The following is a 21,047-nucleotide window of genomic DNA, read 5'->3' as shown; positions in this document are numbered from 1 at the left end:
AAATCACATTTAGTTAGACATTTAATGAATTATTGATATTGAAGAAAATGCAAATGGAATGATTTCTATCACATTTCAACCAAGTTGGCCCCCCAGGCGATAGCTAAGTATAATATTTACCATTTTTATCATCTCTTTGCAAAGTCACTGGACAGCCAACAAGCACTTATTAAGAGCCAGTTACTTTGCTAAGTGCCAAGGAATTGAAAAAAAGGCAAAAACATGGTCCCTCCCTTCAAAAGGAGTTCACATTCCAAGGGAGGGAAACAGTATGCAAGTGACTATATACCTACGAAGTATAGAAAGGGTAAATTGGAGTTAATTTCAGAGGGAAGGCACTAGAATTAAGGGGAACTGGGAAAGGCTTTCTCTAAAAAGTGAGATTTTAGCTGAAGAAAAACAGGGAAGTCCTGGAATAAAGTGATGGTGACCTGGACCAAGGGGGTGGCCGTGTTAGAGGACGAAGGGGGGCATATATGAGGAATGTGAAAATAGAATCAAGAGGACTTAGCACACACAATAGATTGATTATGGGTGAGGGGGATGGTGAAAGAGAATGAAGAGTCAAGGTGTGAGCCTGGGTCACTGGAAAATGGCAGGACCTTTGATAATATTAAGGAAGTTACAAAGTGGGGAAGGTTTAAGGGCAAGCTAATGAGTTGAGTTTGAGATGTCCAATAAGCAGTTGGAGATGTAAAACTCGAGGTCAGGAAAAAGGTTAGGGCAGGATAAATTAATCAGAGGATCATTTAAAGAGGGAGGATGACCAAGCCCATGGAAGTTGATGAGATCCAGTGAAATACGTGAAGATCTAGTGAAATACATGATGATCCAGCAACGGAGAACAAAAAGAAGCAATCATGCAGATAGGAGGTGAATCAGGGCAGATCAGTTGTCACCAGTGTCACCAGTGTCCTCTAGAGACAAAAGAGTGTCAAGAAGAGCATGCCTGGCACTCTATCTGCTAAGTCATCTAGCTGCTTTAAGATTACTACAGAATGCAAAAAAATATTTCGAAGTCTACTTTCCAAGTTTTACATAAGAACTATATAAATAGAATTATAAAGAACTGTTGGTAGAAATAAAAATAGACCCAAATAATTAGAAAAATGCTAATTGTTCATGGGCAGGATGAGCCAACATAATAAAAATGACAATACTACATAATTTAGTTTACTTATTCAATGTCATACCAATCAAATCACCAAAGGTTACTCTACAGAACTAGAAAAAATAATAAAATTCATATGGAGTGGGGGAAAAGATCAAGAATCTCAAGAGAAATAAAGAAAGGGAAGGTAATAGTACCAGATCTCAAACTATACTACAAGGCAATTATATTAACACAATTTGAAACTGGTTAAGAGACGGAGAGATCAATCTGTGGAACAGGTTAGGTATGTGACATACAGAAGCAAATGTGTCTAATACCTTAGAATTTGATAAACACAAAGATCCCAGCTACTGTGATGATAACTATTTAACCAAAACTCCAGGGAAAATTGGATAGTAGTATGGAAGAAATTAGATTTAGGCCAACATCTTACACATTGTGTTAAAATTTTATCTTGTTTTGGTCCCCCTGACCACCACTCCCTCTGGTCAGTATAATAAGTAAGGTTACAAGTCATGAAAAAGAGCAATAGCAGGAAATAACACTGCAAAGGAAAACTGAAGTCATGTCCAAATCCCCCAAAGATTGAAGGGGTATAATTTACAAATTGTATCATCTATTAACCAAAATTCACATCCTGACAATACGTGATAAATCAGCAGAACCCTTCTAGGTGCTGTTTGTCAGGGTTCTGATCCTATAATATGTAAATTCCAGACAAATTCCAAACTTCTACAGTTGTAGACCAGCAGAACAACAAAAAGGTGCTGATAACTGAGATGATGACTTTGAAGTTTTACTGATAACTTTGAGATGATTTGGATATGTTAATGAATTAACTCCAAGGTAGCACAGATAGGAATTGGCCTATTTCCCTAAAAAAACAAAAACAAACAAAAAAAAAACTAAAAATGAGACCTCAAACTCCTGCCCCCCCCCATTACTATTCCTTCTCCACTGGGTTCATGCTGCTTAGTACCTCCAGCTCTAATCCATGGTTATGTGACTAATGTTCTCTGCTTATTCCCCTCCTTATCCCCTGTCCTCACACTGCCATCTACCTCTGTACCTTTCCATGCTTGTCTCTGCCTTTGTGGGCTTTTTACCCCCATACGCTCTATGTTAAATGAAAGCGTGATTGCTGTATGTGAATACCCAAAGAACTCGGCATTCCTGGCTTCATTTCACAATTTCATAAATTAATTATTTATACCTTATATAAAAATAGGCTCTAAATGGATATGTGGCTCAGATATAAACAAATTGAAGAAACATGGAAAAAATTACCTCTCAGTCTATGAATAGGGGGAAAATGTTCATGAATAATAGAAATATTACTATATAGAAATATACTAAATTACTAAATAAAATATGATATATAATAATATAATATAAACACCTACATTTTAATAAATTTAATAAAATATAAATATGTTATATAAATAAAAATAATATAAAAGTAAAACAAAAATTATAAATTACTCAATAGAAATACAATAGTAAAAGAAATTGAGATCAAAGAAGACAAATGGTGAATTTCGATTGCATAAAATTTAAAGTTTCTGAATAAACAAATCTAACAAAGGTACGATTAAAAGTGAAATAATTAACTAGGCAAAAAAATCTTTGCAGCAAGTTTCTCTGATAGAGGTCTCAAACCTAGGCAGTATATAGCCATATGAAAAAATGCCCCAAATTACTACTAACTAGAGAAATGCAAATTCAAACAATTCTGGGATTCTACCTCAAACCCATCAGAGCGGCAAAGATGACAAAAAGGGATGATGAGAACTGTTGGAAAAGTTGTGGGGAAAACAGGCACATTGATGTACTATTCATGCATCTGTGAATGGATGCAACCATTTTAGAATTCTACACCAAAAATTACCAGGCAGTGTGTGCCCTTTGACCCAGTTATATCACTGGTAGGCCTATATTCAAAAGAGAGCAAAGACAGGAAAAGGTAATTTATACACAAAAAATATTTATAGCAGCTCTTTTTGTGGTGGCAAAAAAACTGGAAACTAAGAGGATGTCCATCACCTTGAATATTTTATTAACCTTTCTACTTCAGAGGAGATCCTCAGGTACACTGACATTGTACTCAGATGAGGCCAACTTACCTTTCAGAATCTCTTTAAAATGTAGCTAACTAAAGAAGGCTACAATCTACCCAGTTGTATTAATATTAATATCATTATTATTATTACTACAGAAGGATGTTGTTCAGTGTTCTTAGCAGGGGAATTTGTGAAGCTACTCTATCTTAAAAAGAAATTTTTCTTAATATCTGACTTTCTTGGCTCTGATTCTTTTCTCACTAAGCAACCTTCTAATTTTTAACACTGAGTTCTCCACATGAGCTTACCCACTATAGAGTGCTCCATACCAATGATCAATACTTACACCAACCACTCACCACATAGTTTCTGGGTATAGTCCCAATTTCAAATATTGTCTCATTCATTTCCCCCATAAACCATATAAATGTCTCTGAAATGTCAACATTTTAACAAATTATACAAAATTGAATCAAAATAGGAAAAATTCCAATTAAAATATAGCTATTACAAAATATGAGCACTACCAAAGATAGAGTAGAGACTGAAAGATGTATCACAATTATTCATCAAAACATGTGCTAATCCATTCTTATTATGTCTATCTAGAGAGGTGAGTAGTATTTGGGGCATACAATGCACGGGCCACATCAAGCATCCTCTTGCACAGGAGTGTTGTCAAGTGATCCAGTGTTGATATTATGTGTGCTAATATGGACATTTAGTTTATTAGACAGTAAAGTTGTTTGACTACCCCCACCCACTGTCTTTGCTCTGATTCTCTTTTTTAATTGGTATTTAATTTCTAAATTACATTTACAGATTATTCCTACTTCATGATAGATCTCTTATAACAATGTAAGACAATTAAGTAAAACTAATAATACAGTGGCCTCAAAGGAAAGTACATGTATTATCTCACATCTATAGCATCTCTCCAATTCTCTGTTTAAATTTTAAAAAGTTAATAGAAATCTATTATCACTCCTTCCCCCCAACCCTATTGAAAGAAAAAAGAAACTATTTTCTTGTAATAAATGTGAATTGTCAAACAAAATAAATTCCCCATAATAGCTGCACACAAAAAAAATATGTCTGGTTCTGTACCTTAAGTTCATCACCTATATATAGTAGAATGCATGTTTCATCATTGGTCCTCTGGAATTACGAACGGTCATTCTATGTAAGATCATAGTTCTTACAGGTTTCAAAGCCATCTTTTAAACTGTTGTTATTTCATTCTTCATTGGTTTATAAAACAAAATTGTACATTTTTATAATATTAACATTAGAGTAAAAATTATCCTGGTTCTGCTCCCTTTCTTCTTCTTCAGTTCATATAAGTCTATCCACGTCGCTTTGAAATCATCCATTCCTCATTTCTTATAGCACTATAGCACTCCATCACATTTATAGACTGCATCTTATTCAGCCATTCCTCAATTGTTGGATATCCTCTTAGTTTCCAGTTTTTTGCCACCACAAAGATATGGTGAAGACCGCTAGCTACCTCTATTTCTTCTCCTTTTTGTTGGCCAAACTCCTTGAGAAAGTCATCTGTACTTAACACCTCCACTTCTTTACTCATTTTCTTCTTAACACTATTTAATCTGGCTTCTGTCCTCCTCACTCAGCTGGAACTTCTTTTTCCAAAATCGTTAATGATATCTCATGATCAAATCTAATGACTTCCTCAGTCCTCACTCTTCTTAAGCCCTCTTTCGCATTTGACACTGTTGAACACACTTTCCTTCTGAATAGTCTCTCCTCTCTGGATTTTTGTGACAATGTTCTTTCTTGGTTCTTCTGCCTGTCTGATTAGTCCTTCATAATCTCCTTTGCTGAATCATTATCCATGCCATGTTCACTGTGGGTGCACCGCAAGGCTGTGTCCTGGATTCTCTCACTTCTCTCTCTATACTCTCTTAGTTGGTGACCTTATCAAGTTCCATGGCTTCAACTATTATCTCAGTTGGATGATTTCCATGTCTATAGACCCAATCCTAATCTCTCCTCTGAGTTTGATTTGCACATCCACAACAGTTTATTAGGCATTTTGAAATGGATGTCCTATAGGTACCTCAAGCTCAATGTGTCTAAAAAAGAAAAAAAGAATGCTTTATTTCCTCCCCAAAACCCATCTCTTTTCTGAACTTTTGTTATTTTAAACTTTTTATTAACTCTGTTATCTATATATTGCATATCTAGTATATTATCAATTTGTAAATAAACTTCATTAACTTTTATTATTGAGGGCACCACCATACTTTCATTCACCAAGATTTGCCACACTGATGCCATCCTCAGCTCCTCACTGACACTCATTCCACATATCTAGTCAGTTTCTAAATCTTTTTATTGCTATATCCACATCAGTGCATCAGTGTTGCAAATCTGGGTGAATGAAAGTATGGTGATGTTCTCAATAATATATATCTATACATAGAGAGAATATGTCCAAGATATTTTGTGGAGATATCTCTTGGATACTTCCTCATCTCTCTACCAACCCCACCTACCTTAATTCAGGTACTCATCATCTCTGACCTGGACTATGACAATAGTTAATTTGTTTCTCTGACTCAAGTCTCTCCTCACTCCAACACATTTTTAGTGTAGCTACCAGAGTGATTTTCTTAAAGTGCAAGCCTGACCATGCCACCTACTACTCAATAAACTCCATCAGCTCCCTATCACCTCTAAGGTCAATATAAATTCCTCTGTCACTTAAAGATTTTTATAATTAGATCCTTCATACCTTTCCACCTTAATTACAAATTCCTCCTCCCTGTCCTCCCTATGGTCCAGCTATATTGGTCCACTTGGTGTTCTTCACATCTGACACTCCATCTCCCATCTCCTACCCTATCCTTGTGCTGGCTGTCCTCCATGCCTGGCATGTTTTCCCTTCAAACCTGCACCTGCTGAAATCTCTGGTTTCCTTTAAGGCTTAACTCAAGTGCCACCTATTACGAGAAAGACCTGTCTTGGCTTTATAGTTTCCTTCTCTTTTAAGGTTACTTTTTATTATTTATATGTAATATTTATTACAATAATTAGTTCATTTTAAGTCCAGGGGACAATAGGATAGTGCCTAATATACATTTGGCTTCCTCTTCTTCAACTTTAAGGAGTTAATTTTAGATGAAAAGTTTCAAGTTCATTCACAACCACTCCTGGATCCTAGTTTTAGAGAGTGGAATTTCTCTCATCATCACCCTCATCACACTTATACAAAGCAGGAGCTTAAATCTTCTGAAGAGGGAGGAATTTTAATGACCAGATTTGATTACAAACTGTGCCATGTAGATTTTCCTATGAGATAATGCAGAACCTCCTCAAGTCCCTAAAGAGCTATCCAGAATTTGACATTTGCCAAACAAAGTACATGAGATTTGCTGAGGATAGCAAATATTAAAACTTGGAGGATCATAGGGGTAGAAATCATCTCATTTTAGCTCTGATGCCTTAATTGGTAAGAATACTTTTTAATTGAATAAAACAATCTGACTTGAGTGTGAATAGGGCCTGTATACCTCCTTAAATCAATCAAAGCCATCATATGAGACACTGTGTCACCCCTTAAACAATTTGTATAAAACAAAACAAAACAGGAGTTGTTTTAAAGCTAGATTCTGATGGTCTGGATTTGAAAGGTTGGAGACAACATGGAATTTCTTGGATTTTTTTGAGGCCCAAGGAAAGCTTCATTGAAATATAATTTGCTACTTAATTACCCTAAAATTTCCAGTAAACTGAATTTTGCTTCAGCCAGAAAAAGGCAAAGGGTTAACTAGAGAAAGATGTAAGATTAGCAGAAAGCCCAAACTCCATCTAGGTGTTAAGAATTTTTTACATATGTATACATATACACACACATATGTGTATATATATATTTACATACATATATACACATACGTATATATACACATATACCTATACACACATATATATGTGTTTATGTATATATACACATATTCTATATGTACATATACACATATTCTATATGTATATATACACATATATGTGTATATATATATATTACTTAAGGGCTCAGAGTGATTGTGATCAAATTTAAAACTTTTTATTAAAAAATGGACCCTCTAAAGATGAAGAATAAGGAACCAAGTAGATCTTAAAGGCACTTATGTTGTCCTTTAAAATGAGTTAATTATTGTAACAAGGTGTTACAAATTGGGAATCTTATGGAGGATATACTTTTCTTTTCCTTTCTCTCTACTTGGGAGTTTAAATACTGAACTAAATTTTTTTAAGTTGCTTTGTTCTAAGCAACATCTTTTTGATTGATTAATTTTTATTATTCCCATTTTATAGATGAGAAAACTGAGGCTCAAAATGGTGGAGTTATTTTTCCCACAGTTATCTAGCTAGTAAATATTAGAGTTGGAATTCAAAGTCCTGGCTTCTTTTTACTATATCCTGCTACTAGTTTAGGGGTATAGCAAGGTCAAAAGAAATTTTTTCTTTTCTTTCCTTTCCTTTCCTTCCTTCCTTTCCTTCCTTCCTTCCTTCCTTCCTCCCTTCCTTCCTTCCTTCCTTCCTCCCTTCCTTCCTTCCTTCCTTCCTTCCTTCCTTCCTTCCTTCCTTTCTTTCTCCCTTCCTTCCTTCCTTCCTTCCTTCCTTCCTTCCTTCCTTCCTTCCTTCCTTCCTTCCTTTCTTTCTTTCTTTCTTTCTTCCATTGAAATTGAAATATTTCCATTTTGTATTGAATTGTACCCATAGAAGTGTCTGGATAATTACAAGAGCTAACAGGTCTTATCTGTACTCTTACAAGTTAGATGGCAAAGTGGGCAGAGCCCTGGACCTGAAATCAGGAAAACCTGAGTTCAAATACTGCCTTGGACACTTACCAGCTGTGTGACCCCAGGAAAGTCTGCCCTAATTTCCTCATCTGTAAAATGGGGATTATAATAGTACCTACCTCTCAGGGTTGTTGCGAAAATCAAATGAGATAATATTTGTAAAGTGCTTTGCAAACCTTGAAGCACTACATAAATGCTAGCTATCTTCCTCCTCCTCCTCCTCATCATTATTATTAATTATTATTATTCTCTCACTCATTTAGCAAATAGCCATTGTCTTCCCGACAATGTCCCCACAGATAAATCTGATAGAACTCCATTCCAAAATTGGACCTGGTCCCTTCGATCTCTAAAGCAACATCCAGCCCCTAGATTATTGTGATAGCTTCCTACCTGCTCTCCCTAACTCTAGATTTCCTCTCCTTCAATCTAGTCTACATATAAGCATAATATTAATTATCTGAAAATATCGTTCTCCTTATCTCTTTCTTGCTCAAACACCTTCAAATGACCTAGAGATAAAGTCCAACTCTTGGGACTAATTCTTCCTTTCCCTCAGGGATCCACAATCTGATCCCAATCTTTTTGTTCTGCCCTATTTCTAACTATTCTGACAGCATTCCCAAAACTCTTATTGCCCTTCCCTTAGGTCTTTAAACACATACTATCTTGAATCATTATTTAACCATCTCCTATAACAATTCCACTCCAGTGGCCCTTTTCTCATGTGTCCATCTCTAAGGTCTCCTACTCAGTTTTGTGAGTTCCTCCTTGAACCTCTGAGGAAGCCCCCCAAAAGATGCCAGCCACGTTTTCTTCAAACTCAGACCAGCTCACAATTCCCTGCATTGCCCAACTGGCCGGGTGCGGTTTGTTCCCCAGTGAGGCAGCTCCTACTACTCACAGGGTTGTTGTTTATCCTTTGTTCTCCACTGTGGCTCCATATGAGTACCTTTCCCCATCTTTTTTTATGTTTTATCTTCTCCCACTAGAATGTAAGCTTTTATGGGTATTGCCAATTTAACACAGTGCATGGTGTGTTAAGGGCTTAATAAGTGCCTTACCAATCTAACAGGGACAACTGACAAAGTTAAGGCTACCTTCCATCTACTCTGAAAGTATCTTGTGAGTAAACATTTACCTATTTGTATTCCCCTATTAGAATGTTGCTCCTTGAAGGTAGAGGCTGTTTTTCCCCTTTCTTTCTATCCCTAGGGCAGCAGTGGGGAACCTGTGGCCTCAAGGCCACATGTGGCCTTCTAGGTCCTTCGGTAGGGCCTTTTGACTGAGTCCCAGTTTTACATAATATATCCTTTTACTAAGGGGATGTGTTCTGTAAAGTTTGGATTCAGTCAAAGGGCTGCACTTGAGGACCTAGAGGGTCACATGTGGCCTTGAGACTGCAGGTTTTCCAGGACTGCCCTAGGGCTTAGAAATAATAATAAGTGCATAATGTTTGATGGATGGATGGATGGATGGATGGTTGGATATCTCGTTTCCTTGACAAAGGCCATATCTAAAAATTTTCTTCTACCTGTAATTCACACCTAGGTGGTCAATAAGTTATCATTGAATTAAATTGTTTAATGGAATATTGATACTAAGAGTAGCTATGTTTTTCTATCTGTGTTTTCATCAGGTAGGGAACTTTCTCTACCTGGTAAATAAGTCCTAGTCCTAGAACTTAACAAAGGCAATCCTAGAGGTTTAGTGATTTCCCTAGGGGCATGAAGCTAATAAATATAAGAGGTGGTTTTACTTTCTCTAAGCCAAGCACTCTCTTCACTATAGCAGGCTATAGCAGCTCTTCAACTGATCAAGTTCATCATTTCCACCAGTAGATGTCACCAAAGTTGCGCAGTAGGTTATCCTATCTTAGAGAGTTGCTTACTATTTAATTCTTATCACAAAAGCAAGAAACAATTTATTTGCTGCCGTCTTATAGAAAAAGTATCATTTTTCAGGTCAGGGGTCCTTTGGATTGAATGATGTGTGAATTTAGCCATGCTTTTCATAGAATTACAGGTAGCATGAAATCAACATTTCGTATTAGACCTAAAATACCACAAAAATAAAGTAAAAAAGGTCTGTCTTCTTATAATAGGGGATTATAATGCATTAGTATCTAACAACACATTTAATTAACAATCTGGGCCAGAAAGTTAGTGTAGTCATTCATCTACTTTTTCCATCCAGAAACTAGTGTAGATATCTTCTTCAGTGTGGCTTACACTAATACTCAAAATTCCTTCAACTCATCTCTTGCTTCTACATCATGAATCTAGTATTTGCTCTTGCTTAGCTTGGCTTACCACTTAGCTTGTTAAAATGTATGGTATAATACTGTGTATGTGATTTTTCTGCATCTGCCTAGATAAAAATGATTCTTATTTAGGGGTTTTATTTGGAACCAAATCTCATGCTTGCTTAAATTGTCATGTAACTCATGGCTTCCCATGTAACCCAAGCTTCCAAGCCTTGGGAGTTTTAAGTCACTGCTTATGCAGACAAAGTCCCAATTGATTGAAAAAATGTTGATGTGACGTTGCAGGACTATGGGAAGGTTAGGATCAATTCATGAGCTTTTATTGGGGAGCATTCTTCAAGAGGATGAACTGATGGCACAGAAGAGAGAAAAACTCTGGAAGCTACAGATACTTAAACAGGGGAAACTAGTTCCTGAATAAGTAAGACTAATAGGCTCCTCTAGGGAGGCAAGCTTCAGGGAGAGAATTTTTCCTTGAGTGAGATCAGGTGAAATCTCTCACTCACTTGTTTTGAGCTGATATCTTGTACCTCCCCCCCCCCCAAAAAGAGCTCATTCGCTCTTGTGTGTACTGGAGGGGGAGACACTACTAAGCATGCATCAGCATGCTCTGCTGATAACCCCCCCATATGGAAGAAAGTGGGGAGCCTGTGGAAGAAGCTGGGGAGCCTGATTCTGGAAAGCCATGGTGATGAATAATGGAGATGCCTTGGAGAGATTTAGAGTATGTGCAGACATTCTGTAACAGGGTCAGCTAGCCATGTGGTGAAAGGGAAACTCCTTGATTGGCTACGACCAATAACTGGATTTTTTAAAACACAACAGTCAGTCTGGGCTGTCTCTTTTTAGAATGACTCCTGCCTGGTTGGCTATGTTCCAACTTTAGAGAATGCTTCAAGGGGAGGAAGCTCAGTCTCTATCCAATGCCAAATATGGCTTCAGAATATGAAATTCTACTCTTTGCAAATATTTTTTTTCAATTTTAGGTGAATGAGATAGGCAATGGTTATGATCTTGTACATTTCAAGAGATTAGAAGAGCGAGCCATAAGGAAATCCAGAAGCAAAACCCGTGTCAGGTTTTATAGACAATCAGCATTGATATCCCCAGAAATGATCTTTGGGACCCAGACCAAGGACTCATCCAGCAGTAATGCTGCAGGTAAACTTGGTAGGACTAACATTATATAGAAACTATGTGAAATCTGAGCCCACTTTCTCCAGAAACTACAGTGGTAGTAAAGGGGAGAGTGTGACCCTCAGATGTTGGCACCGGCGGGGAGGAGGAATGCTGGTACTTCTATACCAACACACCTTTGAAGTAGTATGCTTTTGTAAAAGTTAATTGATGTTAATTGGTCAAATGGAATGGGTGTGTTAATCACTAGTGATTAAGAGAGTAGTGAACACTCTGGAATGGAGGCTAGAACTGATAACATTAGAGAAGAATCACTCCAACTCTTTCAGGGTTATCCTAGAATCCTGAAGGGGTGGGTAGAAAAGAATTCTTCTTAGCTCTTGGAAGGAAAGTACAGAACAGAGCCATTACTTCATGTGTATTTTTAGAGTATAGTATCATCTGTATATCTTTTTCACTGTTTAATTTTATATCATATTTGGATAAATTGGTTTACTTACTATTCACTATTTGTGATAGTCTTTTGTATAACCAGCATTTCTTGGGGAGGGGCCAAGCTAGTAGGTATAGCTTGGGACTATTTTACCCCCTTTTGAGGGCCAATGAGCAAGGAAGCAATTATTTTGAATCTATTGTTCCCTTGGACTAGCAATATGGGGGGGGGGCAGATATAAACAAAATTCTAGTCTAATATCCCTATCAGAGACCAGAGAAAAGAGTATCCAGACTTGTAGCCCTTTTCTTTGCTTCCTATAAAGGAGAAATTCTAGTTTCCCTTGGAGAGAAATGGGCAAGATTCCCAGGATATTGATCAATTCCTCTCATTATATTGATATATATATATATGTATGTAGATATGGATATAGATAAATAGACAACCTATATAGACAAACATACTTACCTGGACACAGAATCTTATAGTCAGTTTCTTGGAAAATCCCTACTTTATTTCAAAGCATAATTCATGACTTTCTTCTTCATAAGTCCTTTCTTGACTCTCCACCTTCCCCTTATTACTGACACTCTTTACTTCTTGATATTCTTTTGCATGTCCTTGCCTATGTAGTGATTTATCTCTTCAATAGATTGTGAGCTCCTTGCAGGGAGGAACTATTTTGTTAATCTTTGACTTTGTATTTCCAGTGCCTATCCCAAGACCTAGCACATCATTTTAGCTATCAAAATCAATGTACCTTTCCATCTTTACTGGAACTGATAACTTATGGTTCACAAACCATTATTGAAAAGAAGTTATTGAAGCTAGTTATCTGGAATGACAAAGGTGAATCATGTTTGACTGCAAACTTTAAAGAAAAAACTGTAAATCCATTTCAAATAATTCATGTGTTTAGATAGAAACTAGGTTTCAAAAACCAAAACAATAACAAAAAAGAACTTTTAAGTGTTTTAGTTAGAATAAATTGTGCAAATTTGAACCACTCCTTATTATATACTGAACCTCAATCATCTTCAACCCTAACGGTTCACTGAAAGAACAGGTACTACAGTTAAAAGAAGGAAAAGTCAGATTTTCTGGCGTCTCTTTTCACTGGTCTATTTAATTGTATCCATGAAGTCTTTCAGGAGCAAAACAATTCAGAACAGAGCTTGTTCCCAGACCCATTTTGACTGGAGTTTTCTCATGAGTTCTGATTCTATTTCTCAGACTGTGTAGACTATTTGTGTATTCTTTATCTGAATCTGAGAACAAATTGGTTAGAGCTTTTTCTTTATTCATGGCTACTATAAAAAAGGTTACAGAATAAAGAGATAATGGGTAGATGTCTAAATTTGTAAAGCCCAGTATTCTAAATTTGGGAAGGATAATGGAGCATTGTTCTTAGAACTAAAAATTGGGACAGAAGGAGTAGTGGGGAAAAAAAGATTAGGAGTGGTCTAGGACTCATGTCTCAGCTTATCACTGATTACATAGGAAACCTAAGTCTTATTTCCTTGGTGTGAAAGGCAGAATTGGGCCATTTGGTTTACTTCTCTGTAATCTTTTGAATAGAAATGCCAGGAAAAAATAATTTAAATGAATATTAGAAATGCCATACTCACCACAGTTCTGGTTTGAATCCCTAATCTAGCATAGTGAGAACATATTATTGTCCATTTTTCTTAAAATGTTCATAATGATTTTATAATTTTTAAAGTTTCAAAGTCGATGTATCTTATCCACTGAAACATGGAAAAAAAAACCACAACAGTGGCACTCTTCTTTCTGATTGCAAATAAAATAGTATACAATGAACTACATAAGAAAAGTCCGATACCATTGGACCTGGGTACAATCTACCTTGGCCTCCTCTAGTCTAGAGCACATGTTGTCTTCACAGAAAATTCCTCATGTGAAATAGAAACAAATTACAGAATAGACTGAGAATTTATACTATATGAAGGATAAGATGACATTCAAATTAATATGAACTTTTACCAAATATTATATACTAAATAAAACAGGGGCTTACATGTTGTCAGTAGGGGGATATTTTCCCCATATTCATTTATTTATGGTATAATGTATCATACATTTAAAGAGTCTTATATTAAGAGATCTTAGAGGTCATTCAGTTCCTTTGCACCCTTATTTTACAGAGAAGAGTGAAATCTAAAGAGGTTAGATGATTCACTGAGAGTCAAGCAGCTAGTAAGTGTCATCCTCTAATTCCAAACCCAACACTCTTTCTACTGTATGATACTACCTCATTCTTGTAGCTAATTCAATCAAAACCTGCAGCTATCTTAAAAATTCAGACACACCTCTCAAATGCTCAAATATTTATCTTATAGTTGTGGGTACTCCTGTTACTAATGCACACTGTAATATATCTGCAGATTCTATTCTCTCTTGGCATCCTTAGTGTGGTGACCATTTTATATTGATTACGCTTCTCTGAAAATGGTGATCATCAGAGTGATGTCTTCATTTTTCATTTTCTATTTTTAGAGTCAACAATTTTGTTTAAAGAGATTGAGTTCAGCTTTGGTAATTGCACACTACATCTCCTTTTCATCTTTATTCTTTACTTAGGTTTTGATATTGATTTTAACCTTTGCTCTAACCACTTGATGGTCTGACTGAATAAAAATAACCAATTCTGTTGTGACTTCTATAACAATAACCTGTTGTTTCTTGTCAATATTGTCTATTTAATTTTGTGTATACAATTTGTTCAGTGGTCACATATTCAGTGCAACAAATCAACAGACCTTAATAAACACAAAAGAGGAGATATTAAAAATTAGAGGAGAAATTAATTAGAACCATCCACCAAAACAAACAAACAAACCAACTATGGAAATGATAAATAAAACAAAAGCTAGCTCTTTGAAAAGACTAATGAAATTGATAAACCTTTAGCCAGTCTGATTAAAAACGAGAGCAGAAAATAAAGTAGCAAATAAGTAAGGTGAAATCATAAAGATGTTGTAAAAATTATCAAATAAAATTTTTTAAATTATCAAAACTTGCTTTGCAGAGTTATATGCTACCAAAATGGATATCATAAAAGAAATAGAGGAATGCCTTAAAAATATATAGGCTACCAAAACTAACAGAATACCAATCTTAAACAATCCAATCTCCGAAAAAGAAATAAAACTAGCTGCAAAGGAATTACCAAAGGAAAAAAAATCCTTGTCCTGATGAACTCACAGGAGAATCCAATCAAACTTATAAAGAACAATTAGTACGCATGTTACACAAATTATTCTCAAAAATTGAAAAAGAAACCACCCTACCAGAATCCTTTTCCCAGACAAATGTAGTCCTAATACCTAAACCAGAGAAGGATAAATCACAGAAGTAGAATTACACACAATTCAAAAATTTTTATTCAAAAATTCAAATTTTCAATTCAGAAATTTTAAATAAAATCTTAACTAGGTGGCACAGTGGATAAAGCCCAGAACCTGGAGTCGGGAAAACTGGAATTCAAAGCCTCAGATACTTACTAGCTATGTCACCCTGATCAAGTCACTTCTGTTTGCCTCAGTTTATCTGAAAAAATGGAAACAATTATAACATCCATTTCCTAGTGTTGTTGGGAGGATCAAATGAGTTAAAGCACTTATGTGTAAAGCGCTTAGTATAATGCCTGGCACGTGATAAGCACCATATAAAAGTTAGTTATTATTGTAATTAATAGACCCATTTTCCCTAATAGATAAATAGTCAAACTATATGAATAGGCAAAGAATCAAAAGCAGAGGAATAGGGGGGTGAAGGAGTAAGCCTGGTTGGCCAGGGCACTTTCTTTAAAGTGGAGGTTCTGGAAAGAACCACACAACCAGAAGAAGCAGCACCAGGCATGAAATGAGTGTCCAGGATAAGAAAGTTGCAAGGGTAGAGTGAAATTCCAGGGTGAGAAAACGCCCCCTGGCATGGTGGAGGAAATCCTGAGAGTCAGAAGTGTTTCCCAGAGGGGAATGAAGGAATGTCCAAAATTCATCCACCATGATTATCATCTTCATTTGTCATTCTGACATCAAACATCCTATGCATATACAGATACTATCGCATTGTCCTAAGATGCCTTATTACTTAAGTCAAAATCCATCAAAAATAGTGTGAAGGAGTGATCAGTTGGGGCCACTCACTACTCACTCATTCAAATAAGACCTATTTCTAAGAATTTCAAGAGTTTTAAAGTAAAGAAACTTAACAATTTCTCTTACTCATTTAATTTCAATATTGGATGACATAGGCCTTTCTCCAAATGAGTGATTATGTGGTGAATTAGCATATATACTAGGGAGATGAAAAGGGGGAAAACCCATTCACAAAATATATACATTGAAATGAAACCTATTTATATGTGTGTATGCATACACATATATATATACACATTATACACACACACACACACACACACATACATTTGTTTTTGTTTTTTACAGCTGGCTGCAGATGGGATAGATGCAGCAATGCTTGAGACTGCATCCAGATTGGGGTTGTGGTATGGCAGCTCCAAAGATGATTCATTCACCTGCTTTCTTTCTCTTTCTGTCTAGGAAAAGTCTCATCTCTGTGTGACTGAAATACTACCCACCTTTCTTGGGTTCCAAGATGGCAATCAATTGGTATGGCAAGGTGTTTTCTGTGACCTCCACTTCCATGTCTATGCTTTGGAATTCCTGGTCACTGTAATTATTTGAGGGGCTAAGTGGGGAGAGAGGAAAAGAGAAAAAAATATGACTCATCTCATGGCCAGTTTTAAGACTGTTCTCTTAGAGAAAAAAGCCTGCTCTTCAAGGCTTTGGCTAGACTTCTGAGAAGCTCTTGCCCATACAAATGGCCATGAGCTCATGCAAAGAATAGAGGTGCCAAGGTTTGCTTCTGGTCTGAAAATGTGATTTAACTCTTAACTCCCCTAATCCAATCTCTAACCTCTAAAGCACAACAGAAGAACAGTTTTCTCTAGTAATTCTTATATGGAGATGTCTTACCTCTATAAGATGGGCCAGCAGAGAATTGTTAGGATCCTCCCTAACAGAAGTGGAAAAAGTCTACAGTAGAAATCAGGAAATTTGTGTCCTTTTCTACTCACTACCTGTCCTTGGACGGGTCTCAGTTTCTTCACATGGAAAACGAGAGTGTTGGATCAGATGATCTCTAAAGTCTTCTATATTTTTTATTTTATATTTTATATGATGACCTTGTTTACAAGAGGCACTTAAGAATAAAACCAGAGTTCTTTTTTTTTTTTGAGGCACTCAAGTGTTTTGAGTATGTCAATCAATCTTCAGATAATTGCTGAATGCTTATCAAATGCAAGGCAAGTGCATTGGTAACTAAGGTGGGGCTCCAGGTGGGGCCAATGAAGGGACGTCCGATTATATCTTTGCTCCCAAGTAGGCCCCAAACCCTTAACTACTAGGGGCTAAGCTGATGGGGCCGTGAAGCCCCCAGGGTCCTAAGCGGAGTTGCTAAGACCAGAGCCAATAGTAAGAGCTTAAGTTCTGGTCACTCAGATGACATTTGATGATGGCTAAATAGTGCAGAAAAAGAGAAGACAGAGCTATTTGTGGAGGGCTCTCACTCTTGAAGTTGTGTTGATGTGGAGGCTCTGGGCAGCTGTGATTAAGAGCCCTCCAGCTTGTAAACCCGGATGTTCAGACTTTGTTAAACTCTGGTAACTATGCATTGAGATTTGAATCAGACAAGGTCTGTCTGTTGATATTTGTAATTTGTTTGTGTTTGCTCTGAAGCTCAGGGTGCTGGCTTTTCCCCCCCGAGCTGAGTGAGTGATATCTGTATGTTTGATTAAATTGAGATTGCTAACCCCTTAACGTTGCTTTCCTTAGTAAAGGAGGTCAAAAGAATCTGGGTTTGCAGCATTCCTGTTGTTGGGCTTGTGTTGGTTTTTCACCCCCACAGCAGCTGCTAGTAAGATTGTTGAAACAGCAAGATGACCCACCTCTTTAAGTAGATCAGCAGAGGTTAACTTTTGTAATTATGAACCCAGAAATACTTCATTAGAGAAGGAAAAATATGGTAGAGCAACCAGATAAATGCAAAACAATTAAATGTTGATCATTGCATACTACCTACTCTATTGGAGGGAGGGTAAGAAAGGAATAAGTTAGATGTATTTATTCTTAAGATCATAGACTTAAAGATGGAAGGAACCTGAGAGGCCACTAAGTCCAACCCTCCTCATTTTAAAGATAAGGAAACTGAGAAACAGTTATTTTCCCAATGGCATAGAGATAGGAAGTGTCTGAGGCAAGATTTGAATTTATGTCTTCTTGAATCCAAGATCAACACTTTATCCACTGTACCCCCTAACTTCCATTCATTCATTCAACAAACATTTATTACTCACATACTCTGTAAAAGGCTCTGTGCTAGGCATTTGGGAATACAAAGACGAAATTGCAAAGATGAAACTGCCTGTAACCTAGTCCAATTTTACATGAATGTGGTTCTAGAGTATAAGTCAATGTTACATTACAGACTATGTATATATAGACTGCATGTCTCTACTCCAAGAACCTGTCTAGCTGAATACAAAGAAATTTGTCCCTGGTATGTTGGCTACAGTGATGAATTTTTTTGTCAGCCAGAAACATTTTTCTAGTAATTGACTGAAGAATTGCCATCTGTGTTATTATGGAGATCATAGGTTGTTTAAATATTGAATAAGTGGCTCTATAACTACTTATGGAGCATATATAAGTATATCATCCCACTTGCTAGATAGCCAGGGTGAAGCAAGATGAGGTATACAGAAGAGAGACTTCCAAATGGGGCCCAGGCATCCTCAAATGAAGGAAGACCACCAAATGTCTTATTGCAGTTTTGGCCTCAATTAGATACTGGCTGATGACATAACAACGGCTGATTAAGAATAAGACTCCAAGTGCGTTTACCTTGCTGGCCCCTTGATTTTTAGAGGATCTATCTAATATGAACCACCAAATTCTCTAGGGAACTTGGGAGGACATTGCTCTCAGGTATATTTACTGGAGCATCTCTAAAAAGCTTAACAAAGAAAAGGGATCTGGGGAAAAAATCCCTCATATTCCAAAAAAAAGAAGGAGACCCTTGAGAACCCCCCAGATTATTGTTTTAAAATGGAGGGAGCCACGGAACATTAAACTCGTTTAGCCATCTTGTAACCCATCTAAAGTTAGGACAGTGTATCTGTGTGCGGGGTCCTTTCAACTCATCTTACTTGAAATCTCACAAAGTAGATTCCCAGTGACATGAGCAGACAATATATAATTGAGTTGTTTCACTTTAACTTGAAGAACTTCCTTATCGCCAAGGGAATTTAATATTTCATGCTTGTCCATTTCCCTGTCTATTCCCCTAAGTCATGCTTTACCCAGACTGGACCTCATAGGCTGCCTAATCCAATTTGAACTTAAATAGGAATCCCTAATGCAAATCCCACAACAAAAGGTCTCTGCAACCATCCTTACGTGAAAATAAAACCTAAAGTCTAAAGCTGGTCCAATTTAAACTACTGTTTTTCAGTTTGGATTTGTAACCCTACTGATAGTGAGCTCTGAACTTCCTCAGATTCCCTGTGTCCCCTTTCATAATCCTTCCAGCGAGTAAAAACTATACTTCCTAGCAGCTTTCATTTGCTGTATGGTATTATAGGTCTACTAAATCTTTGTTTCACAGCTCTTCTTGATCTGCATCTTCCATGTGGCCCACTTTGCATGTGTAGCTGCTTTGGTGCTGATGAGGTCACTGAACACCGAAGACAGTAAGAGTAAGCCTATATATTTTTTATTTTGTATTATTTTATTCAAAATTCTCAGAAGCTGTTTACTTTTTCTTCTCCACATCTTGCTCTGCAGCCTCCTTGGCTCATTTTGCCCGGATTCCAAAGAGACGGGCACTGGCCTGGGCCATTTGAAGACTAGCAAATGCCTTGAAATTCTTCTCATCTTCAGTAATGTCGTGAGCTTTCTCTTTGTTGTAGACATTTCTGATGGGCATAACTGGTCCTGTAAGCTGGGTTGCCAACTTGAGTTCTTCAGCAGAGCTATCTCCCTTCTTGGGTGCAGATGGTTTCCTTGGGAAGAGGATCAGTTTGGAACGATATTCTTTCAGCCACTGCACATTTGCCTGGAGAGACTCTGTAGACTTATTCCGGTGACGAGGGTCCACAGAGATACCAATAGTCTGTGCCACTTTTTTATGGATACCAGTCACCCGAAGCTCTTCCAAGCTGAATCCTCTACCAGCACGTACTTTGGTGTGGTATCAGACAGTAGGGCACCTCATGATGGGCCGGATAGGACCAGATGCAGGGTGAGGAGCAATTTGATGGGCTTTTGCTTGATGGGCCTTTCACCTTCTTATCTTCCTAGCTGGCTGGTTAAACCATGTGGCAACTTGTCTTTGCCAGTCTTTGTGGAAATGGGGCTTCAGAATCATGCCATTTCGGCTGGGCGCCATGGCTGCTTAGAGCCTCCTCACGGGCACCTCAGCCGATCGGAAAGGTAAACCTATATCTAAAAAAAAAAAATGAAAACCCTACTAGATTTAGATCAGTTTCTTGAAATAAACTCTCTTGCTTCTTTAAGAATATTCCAGTTACTTTTAAAGGAAACATTCTTCCTTTCTTCCCTTTCCTTATAACCAGAGATCTGGATTTCCATAAGAAGACTCAAATTCTGACTCTGCTACTTACTATTTGAATGACCTTGGGCAATTCATTTAACCTCTCTGAGCTTCAGTTTCCTCATCTATAAAATTAAGAGGTAGGATTAAATGCTCTGTAAGGCCCCTTCCGACAATAACACTCATGTTTCTATAAAGAATCCAAAAATCAAGAAAAGCTAATCTTAAGAAGTCAACTTTCAGACTTCTGGTAGATGAAGGAATTTATTTTGCATGAAGGACAAGGCTACTTCCATTTTACCATCAAGGTCATTAGTTTTGCAACTCACAAATGGCCACCATGATTCCAATATAATCATTGGACCTCCAATGCTATAATTATCCCAAGTGAAACAGTTATGTACTTGGAACTGGTAGCAGGGATGCCAAGAGAATTTCCTTCCCTAATTTTGTCACAGATCCACACTATTCAAAAATCTCACATGAATTTTGATTTATCTCTTGGAAAACCATGAGAATATTCACTTGGGAATTTAGATCAATATCTGGCTGTCCCCAT

The 21,047-nt window shown here is 37.0% G+C and overlaps 1 pseudogene; it reads right to left on the bottom strand.

Moving 5' to 3' along the window:
* Window positions 1–19,687: 19,687 nt before the first annotated feature.
* LOC118858464 lies at window positions 19,688–20,323 on the bottom strand (annotated as a pseudogene).
* Between the last annotated feature and the right edge of the window lie 724 nt (window positions 20,324–21,047).

Source organism: Trichosurus vulpecula, chromosome 7, assembly GCF_011100635.1.
Source record: "Trichosurus vulpecula isolate mTriVul1 chromosome 7, mTriVul1.pri, whole genome shotgun sequence".
In the NCBI taxonomy this organism is placed as follows: domain Eukaryota; kingdom Metazoa; phylum Chordata; class Mammalia; order Diprotodontia; family Phalangeridae; genus Trichosurus; species Trichosurus vulpecula.
Note: the sequence above shows the minus strand (reverse complement) of the source record. Positions and strands in the feature narration are given on the sequence as shown.